The sequence below is a fragment of the Zalophus californianus genome, chromosome 12 (genome assembly GCF_009762305.2).
Source record: "Zalophus californianus isolate mZalCal1 chromosome 12, mZalCal1.pri.v2, whole genome shotgun sequence".
Classification (NCBI taxonomy): domain Eukaryota; kingdom Metazoa; phylum Chordata; class Mammalia; order Carnivora; family Otariidae; genus Zalophus; species Zalophus californianus.
The window spans coordinates 52503710-52521524 of record NC_045606.1 but is presented as its reverse complement, the minus strand read 5'-3'; the positions used below and the strand labels follow the sequence as shown (position 1 = coordinate 52521524).

Genomic DNA, 17815 nt, shown 5'->3' with positions numbered 1-17815 from the left:
GCATAGCAATTTTCAAGTTCTACTTGTAGGACAGTAGGGTTGTATTTTAAATTTTTCTAATAGACTAGCTCTCCTAACCACCTTTGTCCATTATTCTATTCATGCAATCCATCATCAATGAATATATGAATATTTATGTGTAGCTCTAATATGTATAGCACTTTAGCAGGCACTCCCCTTAAAGACCACTGCAGTGCTCTGTGAACAAATTTCAGTGGGTTCTTGTGACCCTCTTCCAGGCCAACTTTTAACCTGATTAATTGGAATTATAATATCACCTGGCAAGCAACAGTGGGGAAACAAAATATAAGGCAGATTAACAAGAGAGCAAGTTAGAGACACAAGTAGGAGCCAGAATCCCAACTGCCATACCAAGTGATGTTTGCAGAGCTGGCTCAGTGGAGAGGAGAGTCAAGAAGGCAAGCATAGAGTGAACTCAGCCTTGCTATTGATTGGCTATTCCAGGAAGTTCTCAGGACTTCTTTGTTTTCATTTTCTATGTGAATGCACATTTACAAACTTAACCTTGCCACAACCCCCAAGGCCTAAGATTTATGCTTCCTAACATTTTATGTACTTTTATTATGCTTCTCGCAATTATATGTTTTGTCAAGAGTTGTGTGAGGACACCGCAAAGAGGTTATACACGTACCCTCTGGTCCCACCTTCCCTCCCCAATGCTGAAGAACAAGACAGAAGTCCAAGTGACTGAATTAGGGCATGCTCAGTAAGGAGAGGGGGTCTAGTGAATTATTCCCCTTTCCCATCCAAGGTCAGAACCAATTAAGAGATAAATGAGGGAGTCTGGCAGGTAAAGATCAAATAGTCAGCTTCATGCCTGATCAAGCTCTGGAGAACAATGCTTAGATATGTGAGCACTGTTGGATTCTTAGAACACAGTCTAGAATTTAGCTGCTCTCACCACCAGGTACTACTGGTCTAAGAGCAGATGGCTTTGCTATACCACAGAGAACAGCTGACTGTACCCAGCCTACAGAGGGAAAAATTAAAAAAAGGCCTTAAAGGGATGGAAACATATGGGCCTTCTCCTCCTCTATCGCTCACCAATCCTGTGTGTCCTGGTTAGCCATACTTCCTTCCCTCGAGATGTGGAAGTGAAAGGGTGAAGAGAGGCCAGGAGTGTGTCTCTAAACTAGCAGTTCTCCAAGTGTAATCCAAACACCAGCAACATCAGCAGCGTCTGGGAACCTATGAGAAAGGCAAATTCTAGGCCAGTATAGAGGCCTAACACTCTGTGTTCACAGGCTTTCCTGTAACTCTGATGCTCATAAAGGTTTGAGGACCACTACTCCATAGAGTAATTCTCAACAGGGAACCACATGAGGCATTTTTTAAAAAGATTTATTTATGTGTGTGTGGAGGTGGTGGGGGGAGGTGAGAAAGCAGGGGAGGGAAGGGCAGAGGGAGAGAGAGAGAATCTTAAGCAGACTCTGTGCTTAGCACGGAGCACAGCACAAGGCTTGATCTCACGTCCTTGAGATTGTGACCTGACCTGAAACCAAGAGTCAGATGCCCAACCAACCGTGCTACCCAGGCAACCCCTGAGGCATTTTTTAAATGTCAGACTGTCCAGGCCTTCCTCCAGACCAAATAAACCAGAGTCTCTCAGGTGGGGTTAAGTATCAGTATTTTTAATACCGTTGGTGGTGACTGAATATGAGGGCTTTGTGTACATAGCAGATGTTTAAAACTAACTCTTTCATGGACGCATTTGTGACTTTAGAGAGACTTTCCTGCACCCACCCACCCAAGTTGCTCAGGATCTCCCCGCTTTGGTTTTCTAGAATGGTAGTTCTCAACTCAGGGCAATTTTGTCCCCCAGGGAATATTTGGCAATGTCAGGAGACCGTTTTGATTGACACAACTGGGAAAGGGCATATAACTGGAATTTAGTGGGAAGAAGGCAGGGATGCCAATAATACCCCACAATGCACAGGAAACTTCTCACAAGACAGAATGACCCTGTACACAATGTCAATAGTGCCAAGGTTGAGAAACCCTGCTCAGTGGCATATATTTCTGAACCTACAATACAGTGTATATACCAAGGTTTTTATGGAATAAAACTGCATTTTAGAACGATTTAAAAAACCCTCCCCTATAAATCAGACTAATTTTTCTCCTCCCCATTTTGGGTGAATGAGGGAGATTATGAATTCTCGATCAACATTTCAAGTTATTTCCTTTATGATTCCATTTCAGTATAGATGTCTATGTGACAGGCTGGCAAAATCCATCCACCATGTTTTGTTTTTGTTTTTTTTCCTGAGAACACTCAGCACAGTGTCCCATGTAGACGGGCACTTGATGGGTGTTACTTGATGATGACTGAATTAGCTTTTCCTAGCTGGGAAATGCAACTTTTTAAATGCAAGTGCCACCTTATCTCCTGTTAGTATAATTTCAAAATCATTTTATTACAAGCAACCTTTGCATCCTATAGTTCTGTAGCTCTGCAGCTAATATTTCATGCCTTATTTCTGGAATTCCAAAGCAGCTCTCTGTCAAGTATGCTCAAGTGATCCCAGTGTGCTGGGCCCCCTGTAGCATACATTTCTCCTCTCTTTCATTTAACGTCTTCCATAGGATGCTGATACATTTCCTGCTAACTATATTCTATTTAGGGTCACCACATGGAATACAGGGCTCCCAGTTAAATCTGAATATCGGATGAACAGCGAATAATGTATTAGTATAAGTATATCCCAAATATTTCCTGGGACATACTTACACTAAAGAAAGTATTTGTTGTTCATCCAATATTGAAATTTCATGGACATTTCATGACTTTTCCTTTAATATATGTATCTATCAACTCTTTGAGGAAATTTAAATCTTTTTCAGTCTGACTACTACTTTTCTGTTAGAATGAGGGCTGTGAGTTGGACGGTATACCCAGAACAGTCACAGTATTTGCTAAAATATTAGTATCTTCTATACATGTTAGAAATTACACACTGCTCTGAGCCCCTTAAGTGACATTCCCACCAACTCCCCCCTTCTCTTGAATCAGCAACAAAAAGGTTAACATCCAGCCCCTGGCCGGGGGCTCCAAGACCTGGCTCCAGGTACCTCCGCTCACACCTGTTCTGACTGGTCAGTGTCTGGACACACTGCTATTAAATATTTTTAATATCAGCCCTAAATACGACTCTCATTTTAAAGCACACAAATGCTTCCCCAAAGAATCCAAACACAGATATAATTACATCCCATGTATATATTTGAATAAACACATTCTGAAAGTCAAGTATGCTTTCATCTCATTTTCCAATCGTGTCTTCTGCCATCTTTCTCCTTCCTAAGTAAACAGTGACGGTGCCTCTTCTGAGGTTGCTTTTGCTACCATAACAATTCTCCAGCTTTTCCCAAGGGATTAGCCATGGTGCGATTTACTTTTCAAGGAGGGCCCATTTATCTTCCCCCTGACAAATTTCAACACATGCACAGCGCTAGCATGAACATTTCTGCAGATTAATCCCTCACCCTTCTCAAAAAGAAGAATTATTCTTAAACAATCCATTTCAATACGGAGTTCCTGGTGTGAAGTTAATTTCCACAAACCTCGTGAGCATGCTACCAAAACCCCATCTCTGTTATTCACTGAGAACAACAGAAGCCCTCTGGCTTGTAGTTTTTCATCCTTATTGTTTAAATGTAAACAGGAAAGAAAGACAGGCCAATGCATGCTTTTTTAAAAAAATCAGTGTTTCCTCCAAGCTCTGGGAATGGTTTCTGTGTTCAACAGTCTGTGGTCATTAGCTATCGATAAATATTTACCTGGCATCTACTCTACAAGCACTACATATAGACAACAGGCTATGAATGGTGATATTTTATGTGTCCGTGTGATTGGACATTATGTGGCTTTGACAAAAAGCTATGCAAAATCAGCTACGTGTTCAGATCAGTCTGCTGACAACCCAAAGAGATAATAGTGCTTTATAAAACGTACCCATATTTTTCTGTAAAAAGAAAATAATACTTGATTAGATTATGAGGAACAGCTAAAAACTATTTAGCAGGTCAAGTACAGGGTAATATACCCTGGAAAAATTACCAGGCTCTAACACATACGTAACGGGGAAAAGCAAGTATGAACAAATAAAGCAGAAAGAGAACCAGGGGGCAGCCACAAGCTGAATGTGAATCAGCAATTCAGGGCTATTGTGATAAAAGTCAATATGATACCAGCACAAATCAATAGGAGTAGAGTCGGCAAGGCTCAAACATAATTCTTCTTCTCTCCTCCCCATTAGTCAGAGGGAGGAAAGTATCCTGTTTTGGACAGCACACTTGAAAATCTGTGAGGAACCCAAGAGCATTCAAAAAGAGAAAGCTGGCTAGGTAAAAGGATGGGAAAGGAGCCTGAGCAGAAAAGGTGAAAAAACACGATCAAAAAGTGGCTCCAGGGAGACACGAAAACCGTTTCTAAATATCTTCAGGTTTTGAGAATTCTGGTCCGTGACTCTGATGATGGAGTTTCCAAGAACAAAAAAATACCATTCTAAAATGAACACTAGGGGCATTTCTGCTATACATGGACATAAGGAAACTCTTACCTGCCCACCAGGACAGTAAGACAAAAAAGGAGGTGTTGTCCTGAGACAAAGATTCCCAAGTGCTTAGAGCCTAAATTTGTAAACAATTTTTAATGCAATCTTCATGAGTTAATCACTCACAGGGAGGTTAGGTGGAACCTCATAGTCATGGTCACCTATATCATAATTATACAGAGGCTGTAAGACTCCTACATCTGTACTTTCAATGAACCTTTTAATATAAAATGCCTGGAGTCCAGCGCAACAAGGGCCACCTGGGAAAAGCGGTGATCTACTATACACTATACTATACTATGCAGCTACATCTCTATCAACACACATCACTTACTATGAAAGCAGGCCACGCCCCTCTCTCAGGAACACCTACACACACAAATTCCCTGTTTCCTTTTCTGACTCAGGCACACAGCCAGACAATAATTGCAGAAGAGCTAGACACCGTCTAACTACCTTCTAGATCATTCTAGATTGTTGCAAATTTACTGATCAAGGAAATCATGTGGGATAAATATTGATGTGTGGGGTGCACATTTTTTGTTATTGGGTAATAGAAAAATTATACTCATTAATTTGACTAATTTTCTGACTAACTACTTTTTTTAACCTTCAATTTTACAGTTTGATGGATATAAAGACCACATTGAGTTGGGTAATAAGGGGGTGGTCTTTTATGATGTAGCTACAGTTTTCCTCTTCAAAAGTCCCTTGTAAGGAATTTTTTAAAAGACTTTTTTAAATTTTTATTTTTAAGGAATCTCTACACACAATGTAGGGCTCAAACTCACAATTCCAAGATCAGGAGTCACATGCTCTACCAACTGAGCTAGCAGGTGCCCCTGTAAGGAATTTTCTTAAACTTAAAAATAGCACTTTTGTCCTTAATTTCACTTTTCACTCTTTCCTGAAATTGCCTTACTTTTCACATTTTTTAAAAAAAGATTTATTTCTAGAGAGAGAGAGAGAGTGCATGCATGTGAGTGGGGGGAAGGGCAGAGGGAGAGGAAAGAGAAAATCTCAGCAGACTCCCCACTGAGCACGGAGCCTGCCAAGGGGCTCGATCTCAGGACCCATGAGATCATGACCTGAGCCAAAATCAAGAGTCAGATGCTTGTGACTCATGGGTGGCTCAGTTGGCTCAGTGGGTTAAGCATCTGCCTTAGCTAGGTCATGATCCCAGGGTCCTGGGGTTGGGCTCCCTGCTGAGCAGGGAGTCTGCCTCTCACTCTCCCTCTGCCCCTCCCCCTGCTGGTGCTCTCTCTCTCTCTCTCAAATATATAAATAAAGTCTTAAAAAAAAAAAAAGAGCCAGATGCTTAACTGACTGAGCCACCAAGGCACCCCACTTTTCACATTTCTATTATGCTCACCTGATTAATAATATACTCATAGAAGTAAGGGTCAGGCTCTGTGGTCAGGATTATATTTTTAAGAGAAGGAAGCTCACCTTGGTACAGATTATAATGCTAATTATGCACATAACTGCTTACTAAGAAGTTTTAGCGTGAACATACTACCTCACATTAAAAGTTCTTTTACATTTAATTATTGTTCCTAGTAATGAATGAAATAATTGTCCGTATTTCTTAAATTGTAGCTGCACGAATGTTTCAGCACATACCTGTTCGGCTATTTTGTCACAGAAGCCCCGTTCTTGCAGTTATCTCACTCATCCTCATGAGCTGGTCCAAGTTAACCATCCCTCCCCACCCCCCCAACCCCCGAGTGGGATATAGAGCAACTGAGTGTGAAGAGACAGAGGAGTGAGAAATGTCCTGTTCTCCAATTTATATCCCTACTCTTGTCTTCCTGGGACTTTCTAAGGAAACATCCTGGCAACTCCCGTAAGTCAGCTACTCAGGAATCTCAAAGAGGACTCAGAATTACAACCAGTGACTGTGGCCATAGTGACTGTATATTTGGAGCAAATATGGAATGCTTATCAAGGATCAGACATTGTAGTAGACACTCAGTGGGGATGTAAAGCTAAATCAGAAGCAGATTCTACATGGAAAACCCAAATTCTTGGGACTCGCAATATTGATGTTTGAAATTAGCCTTTTTTCAACCAAATTTTCTGTAGAATATTTGAGTCTTGAGATAGCTCTAATTCTCTTTACACATTTTTTTTCTTTTCTTTTAGAGGTGGGGGAGGGGCAGAGAGAGAAGGAGAGAGCGATCTTAAGCAGATTTCAGGTCCAGTGCGGAGCCCAACACAGGGCTTGATCTCACAACCCTGAGACCATGACCTGAGCCAAAATCAAGAGTTGGGTGCTCAATTGAATGAGCCACCCAGGTGCCCGTTAACAAAGAGATTTTCATATATTCCAAGTTCAAGATCTAAATAAATAAAAATATTTAGAAAACACTATGAGGAAATGATACTACGTGATCTTCTGACAGGTGCAACTGTATTGATTGGGAGAGAGATTTACTTTTTCACCAACCTTCACCATTGAGAATCTTAATTCAGGATGTGTGTAGCCAACAGTCAGGCTCATGTATCAGGACTTCCACCTGAAAAATAGGTGGTAAGGGCAGCTTACTATGTTTTTGCATCAATGTATAAAAATTGCCAGAGAGGGGTCTTGGTATGTCCGTGGTCTTATATCTTATGGCAAGGTGGCTGATTATGGGGACAAACACTTACTGCAACTAACAGTTACAGTATCTTGGGTCAGGGACTAAAATCTAACTTCTTATATCTCAACATTTTTATTTACTGTTGCATTTTGTCTCATTCTGTGTCACTGATATGTACTTTAAAAATCAGGTACAAAATCATATTTTGGGGCTCAGTTTCCCTAATTGCCCTTTGTTATACCTGCTTGGGAACACACTCTTCAACACTGGAGTACCCAAGATCAAAGTTCTGGTCAACAATTTAGTACATTTTGATTTTCAGGAAATAAAATCACATGTTGTCATTAGGCAGCAAATGCTAGGTTATAACTCTGGATTTGTCAATCTAAATGTGTATGATACATTGGCATGTCCTAGAATTCGAGCTTGGTATTCTGTATGTAGAAAATGGAAAGAATATGACCTCCAAATGAGTTAGAAGAGTCAGTGGTACTTCACAATTGCCATGTTCTAAACAAATATTTCAAGTTCTAAATAGAGATTTCAATTTCTCAATCCCAGTACAAATCCCTTTTCCTGTTTTCTGGTGGTTCTGACCAATATCAGATCCCTACTTAAAACTATTTCTCCAGAAGCTAATTTATCTAATCACCGTATATTAGTGTCCTATTGGTGCAGTAACAAATTACCAAAATCTTAGTGGCTTCAAACAGTACAAATGTATTATTTTAGAGCTGTGGAAGTCAAAAGACTGAAATGAGTGTTATGGGGCTAAACTCAGGGTGTTAGGAGTGCTGCCTTCTTTTTGGAGGCTCTAGGGAAGAATTCATTTCCTTATCTTTTCCAGCAAAAGGCTGCCTGCATTCTTTGATTTATGAACCCTTCTTCCATCTTCAAAGCTGATCACTTCAGTCTCTTCATTTATATGGTGTTGCTCCAAATGTATTCGTATTAGCCTCCTCTAAGAAGTACAGACCATCTCAGCCTGGATCCATTTCAACTATATTATCAGTCCGAGTTATTTTTGTTTTTCCCTATAATAGTACTGTAGTATGAATTCTGGCCTCAAACTCATAGGTGAACTGGCTTTGAGGATCAATCCACAAAGGAGAATTTTTTTTTTAAACTCTTTGTCCAGAGCTAAGGTCAATATGGACAAGAATCTGCACACTCCCACCCTTTTTGGAGGGGGGCAGTTCTAGGTCACTCTCTGAGCATCTTTTTGATGTCCCTTCTTCACCAGTCTCCAAACAAACTCTCACACTATTCTGGCCGCAGACTTTGCTTCCTGTTCCCCCTGCAGATGTAACCCACGTTCTAAGGTTTCAACACTTGCTTAACTCTGCATTCTCACCTTCTCCTTGTTTCTGGTCTTCCAAGAATTTCCCTTACATTCCATTGGGTTCAGTTATGCATTTACATTTTTAAAAAATTTTATTCGGCATTCTTGAAAGTTCTATATGGGGAAAATTTCTCTAAATATTTACCCCATCTTAAATAGACTATCCTTTAAAGTTAAACTTTGAAGAATGGGTCTTTGGACTTTAAAAATCTCCTAACATGTTGAAAAGCATAGTAGGCATTTTTAAAAGTAAGATACCCATAATTGTATAAAACAATTCTATTATGAAAATCATGAAGTTAAGCAGAATTACCTAAGTCAATAAGTTATGTTTCTCTGTTTTTAATTCTAAGAAGGCTATAAAGATGGAGAGAGAGAGAGAACACTCAAATAATTACAAAACCACTCAACAAGGGATTGAGTTCTAAACTGTTCAATAGATAAATTGATCTGAAGATAAACTTGTTTTAGATAATACGGTTGTTGCTGAATTGACACAGAACTATTCTGTCCAAAGGTCTCTGTTACCTCTCCTTCTATATTAACTTTTATCTTAGTTTTTTTTTTAAATTTGTACAGTTAAGCTGGGTTGAATGACATGTGGGCATGGCTCAGCTTTCTACTGAATAAAATGTATCATTTTCTTCATCAAATATAATAGATACTTGGGAAACCCCACAAGGAGATGATTAATAAAACAATTGGATTGAAATATTTTCCTTTTCTTTGGTTTATGTATCTGACAATTACTGCCTAATAATATTTCAAACAAATTAGCTAACTTCTATAATATTTAATTTGATGATAGCATTGTTAGAAATATATGATTGCCATCAACAGAGACATATTAACTTTCTCAATAACCAGCATCATAAAACAACTGGCCAAGTACCTGTGCTGTTCAATGATTCTGGCTCCTTCATTTTGAAATTGCATTTGAATACTCAATGTTGAAAGATGATTGACCACAAGAGACACTGAAATCTAAAAATACATAATGCAATTGATTCATAAAGCCAAGGTTGCTAATTGGGTAATATTGTGCCTGCCCATGAATTGGCTCTCATAAATTCGACTAAGGTACCTTAGGATATTACATGGGTTCTTTCACCCATAAAGTATGTTTCATTAAATTGGACATTGCCTGGTACATTATGTATATTATAGTTTAAACAAAACTATTATACTACCACAAAACTGTTTCTTGAGTCACTTAACCAGCCAGCACAAAATCCATGGACAAAACAGGAGTCATTACAATAGAAATAAAAACTAATTAAAATGCCATGGTTGTGCGCCAAAAATTTTTTTTGTAATGGCAAGATTAGAGACCTAATATAATTTCTCTTATTTGTTTCAAAAGATTAAATAAAATAATTTCCCTCTTACCTACTCTGGCATAAATGAAAAATCATTTGTAAGTTACATGCATAAATTATGTGCTAGTTTAATAGGATATTCTGTTCTCTTTGTTAATTCATTAACTATTGGTTTGTACACTAACTTATTCTTTTGTGCCAAAGGAAACAATGCACCAACAGCCTATGAACTGGTTACAGATACGGCATTTCCATGTTACCAAGGTACTTTTATAGTTAGTGACTGCTCAAAACTATATGTACCTCCAAATAAGGAACACTATTCTTGGGATACAAATAACTTAATGTAAACAACAAGAACAAACAATATAAACCCAGTACACTGTAAGATCCATGAGGGGAAGCTAAGAATGCTTCCTTGGCCACCCTCAGCCAGAGTGCCTTAAATGTAGTGGACAAACAACGCATAGAATTTTTTTTAGTTTTTCATTTATCTTTTTAAATTTTATTTTATCATATTAGTCACCGTACAGTACATCATTAGTTTTTGATGTAGTGTTCCATGATTCATTGTTTGTATGTAACATCCAGTGCTCTATGCAATACGTGCCCTCCTTAAACAACACATAAAATTTTAACAAATTATGTAATGTTTAGTACCGAAGGACCGGTTCTCTAAAGCTCACCACATGCATGCACACTCACGCTCTCACACACACCTATGCCCCTCTTGAAGAGGAAATACGATTAGATCTAGATATTTAGAAAACCTACTCCCTGCCTCAGTTTCAGCTAACCTTCCCTAACTAAACCAAGACTGAGGAACATCTTGGCAATTTCCCAAAAAATCAACACTCCCATCCATCTTTTAAAAAAGTGAGTCTAGAATTCTAACAACAAATCCCATTAAAACAATCTCAATGCCACAAAAATCTTAATGTGAAAAAAAAAAAAAGATGAACAGAATCCACGTTCTAGTGAATAGGATTTCTTACTGCCTCCTAGGGCAGCGTACCTGTGGCAGCTCTATGTTTTACTTCCCTGCCTTTTCATCTGGGGAGCGGAATACGGGGATGACCAGAACCACAGGTCTAGGGACAAATTGAAGACATGTTATTTCTTCCTCACAGAAGACCTAGTCATGAAAGATTTTAGAATAGTGTTGTGAGAATCTACTTTGAAAATGAAAGAATGTTTATTGAATCTTCAGTGTAATAATTATGTTTTTTCTACCAGCTCCTCAACTGTGAGGAGCGAGTACCTCTTAAATTCAATGCTTGTGTCCAAATGACTCATGAGTCTAGAGACAAGAATATCACTATCTTAAGAACCACTTTTTGAAAGTCTCCCTGAGGCTACCCAAGTGTATTAATAGCCAAGACATGTGCTGGGATACTGTCAAATGAGAATTTAAGGTGAAAAGGATCCTATTTATCTTACCTGAGAAATGATTTTAGAAGACTAGTATTTAGCTTCGCTTATTGACTTTTTGAACTTTCTAACAGCTGGTAGACTTCTTGTGCCTAGTTTTGCAATCTTCTGCTCTTTCTTCCAACCTTCTAAACACTATATTTTTATAAGATTATTATTTCTCTGAGCTGAGATTGGAAAATGTTTTATTGAGAAGCATTTTCAGTTGCCTACAACTTGGTGAAAACGTACTTACTCTTGTTGTTGAAATTGTGCACTGTTCTGCTATTTGGAGAAATATTGATTAATATGAGCATATTTGAAAACTGCTTTAAACTTTAAACTTTAAAAAAAGTTCACCAGTGAACTTTTAACCTATCTTTAGGCTGCAGGCTCCTAGCAAGATGCACTAAGGAGTGATTTTTGTTACTACTTCTTCATCTTTCCTCCACCTCTTTTTTTTTTTCAATCTTTTCTAAATTTTTTCACTTGGGAATAAAACTTTACATTTTATACCTAGAGTCCCAAAGCAATTTGAAGCAACAACCACCAGAAGCACACACACAAAATAAAAACCAGAAAAATGACAAGAAGTGTGGGTAGGCATGAATGTATTTCAAGCATTCCAGGCACACTTACTTTCCCATGGTTAACAAATACACAAGTGAACAATATATGTGTAAATCAGGATACAGAAAAGGGTCATCCTATTTATAAAATCCCTGGAAATCGTAATCACTATTATTGCCATTCATCAAGGAACTTCATTTTTATAATTCCCAAAGAAAATAATTTTAATTTCTACCACTAAAAAATATGTTGTGCGAGATATACTTGCAAGAACAAAATGGACAAGTGAGGAATGATGTATGGACATTAATCTTGTAATTTTAAACACTGTACTGATGATACTATCTGTCAATGACTACTAAGTTACTCACGTCACTCTATATCAAGGAATTTAGATCCTTCCCAAACACAAAAGGATCTAGAAAAATGATGCATCCCTGTTCTTCATCTCTCTATATGCTATCTCAAAAATCTCTCTTGAGAAGCTGTTTCTCCAGTTACCCTTTGCTGTGCAACAAATTACTACAAACTCGGTGGATTGTTTTAATAAAACCACAGTTCCTGTGCTGATTTTGCCAGGCTCACTCATGTGGCTGAGTCAGCTAGAAGATGAGAAAGACCAGAAAACCTAAGGTGACTTTACTCCCAAGTCTGGTACTAGGTCTGGCTCTCACCTGGGAAGCCTCAATTCACCCAATGGCTTCCCATTCTTCAATAAGCAAGTCTCTTCCTATGGAGGTCTCAGGGTAGCATTCCAGGAATGCAAAGGCAGACACTGCAAATCCTCTGAAGAGAATTCACACTATGTCACTTCTGGCACATTCTGCCAGTCAAACAAATCACAAGATCAGCACAGATTCAAGGTGTAGAGGAAAAGACTCCACTTCTGGATGGAAGGAACAGCAAAGTCATATTGCAAAGGGAGCTGGTACATAGACTGGAGGAATTTGTGGTCATTAAACAATCTACCACACCTGGTTAGAAAGGCCAACTTCCCAGTTCATAGGGCAGGTGGACATCTCATCCCAGACATTGGACCATGTCCTGTGTGTCAAACATTTGAAAAACACATTGTGCAATACTATACATATTAAGTATTCCATGCAATCTTCGAGTAGAGTTATTTAAAACTATGGTAAATCTAATTTGGTTTTGATATAAATAAAATATTTAAGTTTCAAATAAAAAAAATAAAACTATGGTAAATCATTTTCTCCTGATCAAACCAAGAATTTGATGTCATAAGCCTCATGCTTCATGCTGGCCAACCACTTCTAAACTAAACGGCGTTTTAAATGCTCTTTTGAACAAGTACTATATGCCAAGAGATATGAGATAGGCTTTGGAGGGCAAAATTCCGTAAGGGAATAATGAATTGGTAGAGATTTGCCCAGGGTGATTTGAGAGAACAGAGGAAAGGAATCTCATCCACCTTAACTCAGAAGACAACTGAAATAATGATTTGACCACCATAAAGATACATTTCTGTTATCACCCTTTGTACTATATTTTTCAAATGTCAGATTAAGTCTACAGAAACTACAAGAAAAGCATAATTTTTTTTCAAAGCCATGTAAACAGAGAAGGTTGGGTAAAATTCAGATCCACTTTATGTTATTTAAATTCCAGTGACAGCATCTACTTCCTATAGCCTAGTAAGCTTTCACTAGCGATGCCTTGATGTATGTAAAGATAGATAAATAACATAATTAATAGTATGTATTCTAATTCAAAGACCTCCATTATCTGCACTATAAATAACACTGGTCATTAATACTGTAAGTACTTTTTTCTTTTATCTCATTATAGTAAATACCTATAAAACACAGCTTCCTATCCCTTTCCTTCTAGGTAAAGAATCTCTGGATTACAGAGAGGGTCATTTCCTACATATATGCATATGCCTTTGTGCACCGAAAGTGGAAGATTTCTTTCAATTTTAAATGTTTCCCTTGGACAATGATCAATTTTTTTGTGAGCGGTATTTTATCTTTTAATTTATTTTAACTGCTCGAAATGGACCAGCTGCAGAGTGGGAAGTGTGTTGACATTTATCTCAAGTCTTATCTTTATTAAATCACTTGTATTATTGCACTACATAAACAACTTAATAAACACAGGAAATACTTATCTAACTAGAGTCAGTAAGTCTATTGAGCCAGCCAATGTACTCTTAATTTTCTGAAAAAGATAAAACCTCCTGTATCAGTTGAGTCACTGGGGAAATTAAGTCTTCAGTTATCAAATCTGTTACCAAATTCGAAGTACCCCCCATGAGTACCTGGAGGGCTTTGATTCTTTCTTTTCTATCGACACCCAGTGGAACTGTTTAGTGACCTTTCTACTCATTCCACTTGACAAATGTAAACAGTCAGGAAGGTTTTATTTTCCTACCCTTCCCCAATATCCCAATAACTTTCAGTTGCCCTTTGCCATACTTGATATTAGCAAGAGATTATTGTTTTTTCTTCAAATATGCACACCCACATTCATCATGAAGAACAACGAGATAGGGTTTTCCCAAAATGAAGTCAAATGTAAGGCTTATAACATTCTTTGTGGTCTGTGCTGTCCAATATGGTAGTCACTGGCCACATTAAAATTTAAATTAATTTAAAATTGAGATTAATTAAAATTACATAAAATTTAAAATTCTGTTTCTCTGTCACACTAGCCCCATCTCAAGTGCTTAGTAGTCATATGTGGCTAGTGGCTACCTGATTGGACATCACAGAGATAAAACACTTTCTTCATCGAAGCAAGTTCTATGGGACAATGCTGGTCTAAATAACAGAAAAAGTGACCAATACATAGTCTAGTCTGAACATCTCCATTTTTTGTTATTCTAGGGCTATGACTTTCAGTCCTATTTTAAGGTACTTTTTATTACATATTTTTTAAATGCAAAAAAGTATACTGAAAACTCTTTGTCCCATCTCTCAATACAATTCCCTCATCCCTTATGGGAACCACTATACTGAAGTTGATGAGCATCTCTCCTACCCATCTTTAAAATACATTTTTCCTAAATTATAGTAGCATTTTTAAATTTTATATTAATAACAATCTGATTAAAATTTTTCACTAACATTTGAATTTAGAAAATTATGCATGTTAATAGTTTCTTAAGGATTCCATTGCAGGTAGGTCCCAGATCATTTGTATTCCACTGCATGGATATACCCTAATTATTCAAGCATATTTGACCTTATCTTTATTTTTTAAATACTTCTCTTCTCAGAAATAGCCATTATGTGGTTAAGTGATCAGGATAGAAAAAGATAATGGAATAAAAATTACTTTTCATTTGACAAGTATACCTCTTACTCCTCGCAGCCAAAGACCCACCACCAAATAAAGGCCTGGGTAATCAGGTGCTATTAAACATAAAGGCATCTATGCTTCTCTTCCCCAAATACTCTTTATTTAAAAGATAGCAAACAATTGCAGGGATTAAAGGTCTAAGATAATGAAACTCTCGGTGAAAAGAAAGAATAATGTTATCTTTTCATAGTTTCAAGTAATGTTTCTTATACTTACTTTTTACTCGAGGACAGGAATATGATTGTCATGTGGTGAAAGGTGCTTGAATGAACCACCGGTGGCAGGCTTAAGGAGTAATCATCCTATAACCAGTATGATCCAATTCACCTTCCTGAGGAACGACAACATAAAAAGCCAAGTATTTATTTTTAATATTCAAATTAGTCACTTGAGTTCTTATCGTTCCTGGCAAGACTGCCTCCTCCCTGTGACATGCAAATGTCAGATTTCTTAGTTTGAAGATGGAAGTAGTATTTCTGGTTGTCTCTAAGACAGAGCTGGAGAATATATTAAACCCAACTCAGGTACTATTACCTCTTCATGTTCTGTCTCCAGGATTTGGCAGCCATGTTGAAAACAGGCCATCCTTACAATCAGAAGCTGTCTGTTTTGAGTTATTATATAGCAAGTACTTTATATATCATATTTTATTTAAGCTTAATAAAAAACCCACAGAAGAATGCATATTTTTTTAAAAGATTTTATTTATTTATTTGTGAGAGAGAGAGTGAGAGACAGCATGAGCAGGGGGTGGGGCAGGGGGAGAGAGAGAAGCAGACTCACCACTGAACAGGGACCCTGATATGGGGCTCAATCCCAGGACCCCAGGATCATGACCTGAGCTGAAGGCAGACACCTAACCAACTGAGCCACCCAGGTGCCCCAAGAATGCATATTTTTATCTCCAGTGACAAAAACAAGTCTCAGAGAAATTAAGAAATTAGCAAAGATTGTGCAGCTAGAAAATAAGAGACCTTAAATTCAAGACATCTGTATGAAGTTAAAGCTCTTTAAACACCAATTTTTCAAATAGTTACTAGGTGATGTATTTAATTAAATAATTCAGAAAAACTAGATTCCAGCCCATTTTGACAAAATTAGCTATGTTAACCGGGCAACAATAATGACCACAACTCTTTCTAATATTTTATTAAACAAAACAACTCTTATCACCGAGAGCCTCCATTGTCTCATGTATACTTGTATACTGGAGGATTAAATTAGATGATCGTTAAGGTTTCTTCCAAGGCTAAAATTGCATGAATCTAAATGAAAAAAAATCATTAACAAGTGTTTAATAAGATACATTTGTTATAAGGCTTCAACCAAGGAAAGACAGAAAAAACAAATCGCTCTTCACAAGGATCCAATAATCCAAAATAAATACCATAATCACAAATACAAAAGATAAAATAGAAGGATAAACAAATATGATACATCTTTTAAATCTAGTGAATGTTAAAAGTTCAAATAAATACTGGAAAATGTGCATTATAATTCAACTTTCATTTATACATTGACATAGCCTTGTTTTTAACACAAGAGGCTGTAAGCTCCATAAGAGCAAGAGATATTTCCTTTTGGTTTGCTCCATAGCTTTGTACACCTAGAATTGTAATTCACAGCAAACAATCGCTCAATAAACATGCTGACTGGACAAATGAATGAATGAACAGGCGTTGTTAAATAAACTGGGGGAAAAAGGGTGGGGTAGCTGGAAGAGCGGCAACCTCCAGGCAGGCCAGCTTCACAAAGGTTCTGGGCACCAGGCCTTTCGCACGTGCCCTCCCCACTGCCCACAGGACCAAGAGTAAGGCCAATGCAGCCAAAGGGGCCATGAAGGAGGAACTCTAGAGATCAGCAAGGTTGTCAGCTAAACCTAGTGATCCCAGAGTGGAAACGAAACCAAAAATGACAGCAGGAAAGGTTAAATCTTCAGACAAAAGAGTGAAACAAAAGGGAAGAAGAGAGCAAAGGGAAAACAGATGAAGTGTCTAAAACCAAGACACTCAAGATCAAGTGGCAGAAAATGGAGGAAGTAAAAATGAGGAGAGTCCAGCCCCTGACAAAGCAGCAGAGAAAGAAGCCAGATCTGATGAACATCACCTATCATGTCTTATCAGGGTTCCCCGTGTCCCTTGTTGAACAACCCAGGGAATATTTTTACCAATTATTTTGCAGATGGGTGTTTTTTAGTGGAAACACTTTTAATAAGGAGGGCATCCAACCTCATTCTACTTTTTAAGTGTAAGCACTTTTATTAAGAGGCAAAATCATGTGCATGTTGTTTATGTTGTGGTGCAACCAGAAAATAGAGAGGTACTGAATTATTCCAGGCTTTCACTGCCTTGAGTGTTGGCGTAACACTCCATAGATTGGGGGAGGGCTAGTTTCTACACCGGTAACACAAAGCATACTGAATGGCAATTTGGAGTGCAGTTCTGCATTTACTATGTCTTGAACATATTAAGTCAATTCTATTCCCATGTGGTTTTTAGAAGAATTGTTCCCGGAAGAAAACCACTCCTTGATCTTGGCTCTCCTGTCCGAACTGTGTGTCCTCCGTCTCTTCATTCATTAGTCTTGGTGGTCCCATTTTTCTAATAACTTTGTTTCTGTGCCACGAAAGACTGAAATTTGGGGCACGTGGTGTATCTATTATATTGTGAGTTAGGGGGACCTATAATG

At 37.9% G+C, this 17815-nt stretch overlaps 1 pseudogene; it reads left to right on the top strand.

Annotated features, from left to right (window-relative positions):
- The window catches only part of LOC118356128, a 56130-nt pseudogene extending 38858 nt beyond the window's left edge, over window positions 1-17272 (top strand).
- Window positions 17273-17815: the final 543 nt, after the last annotated feature.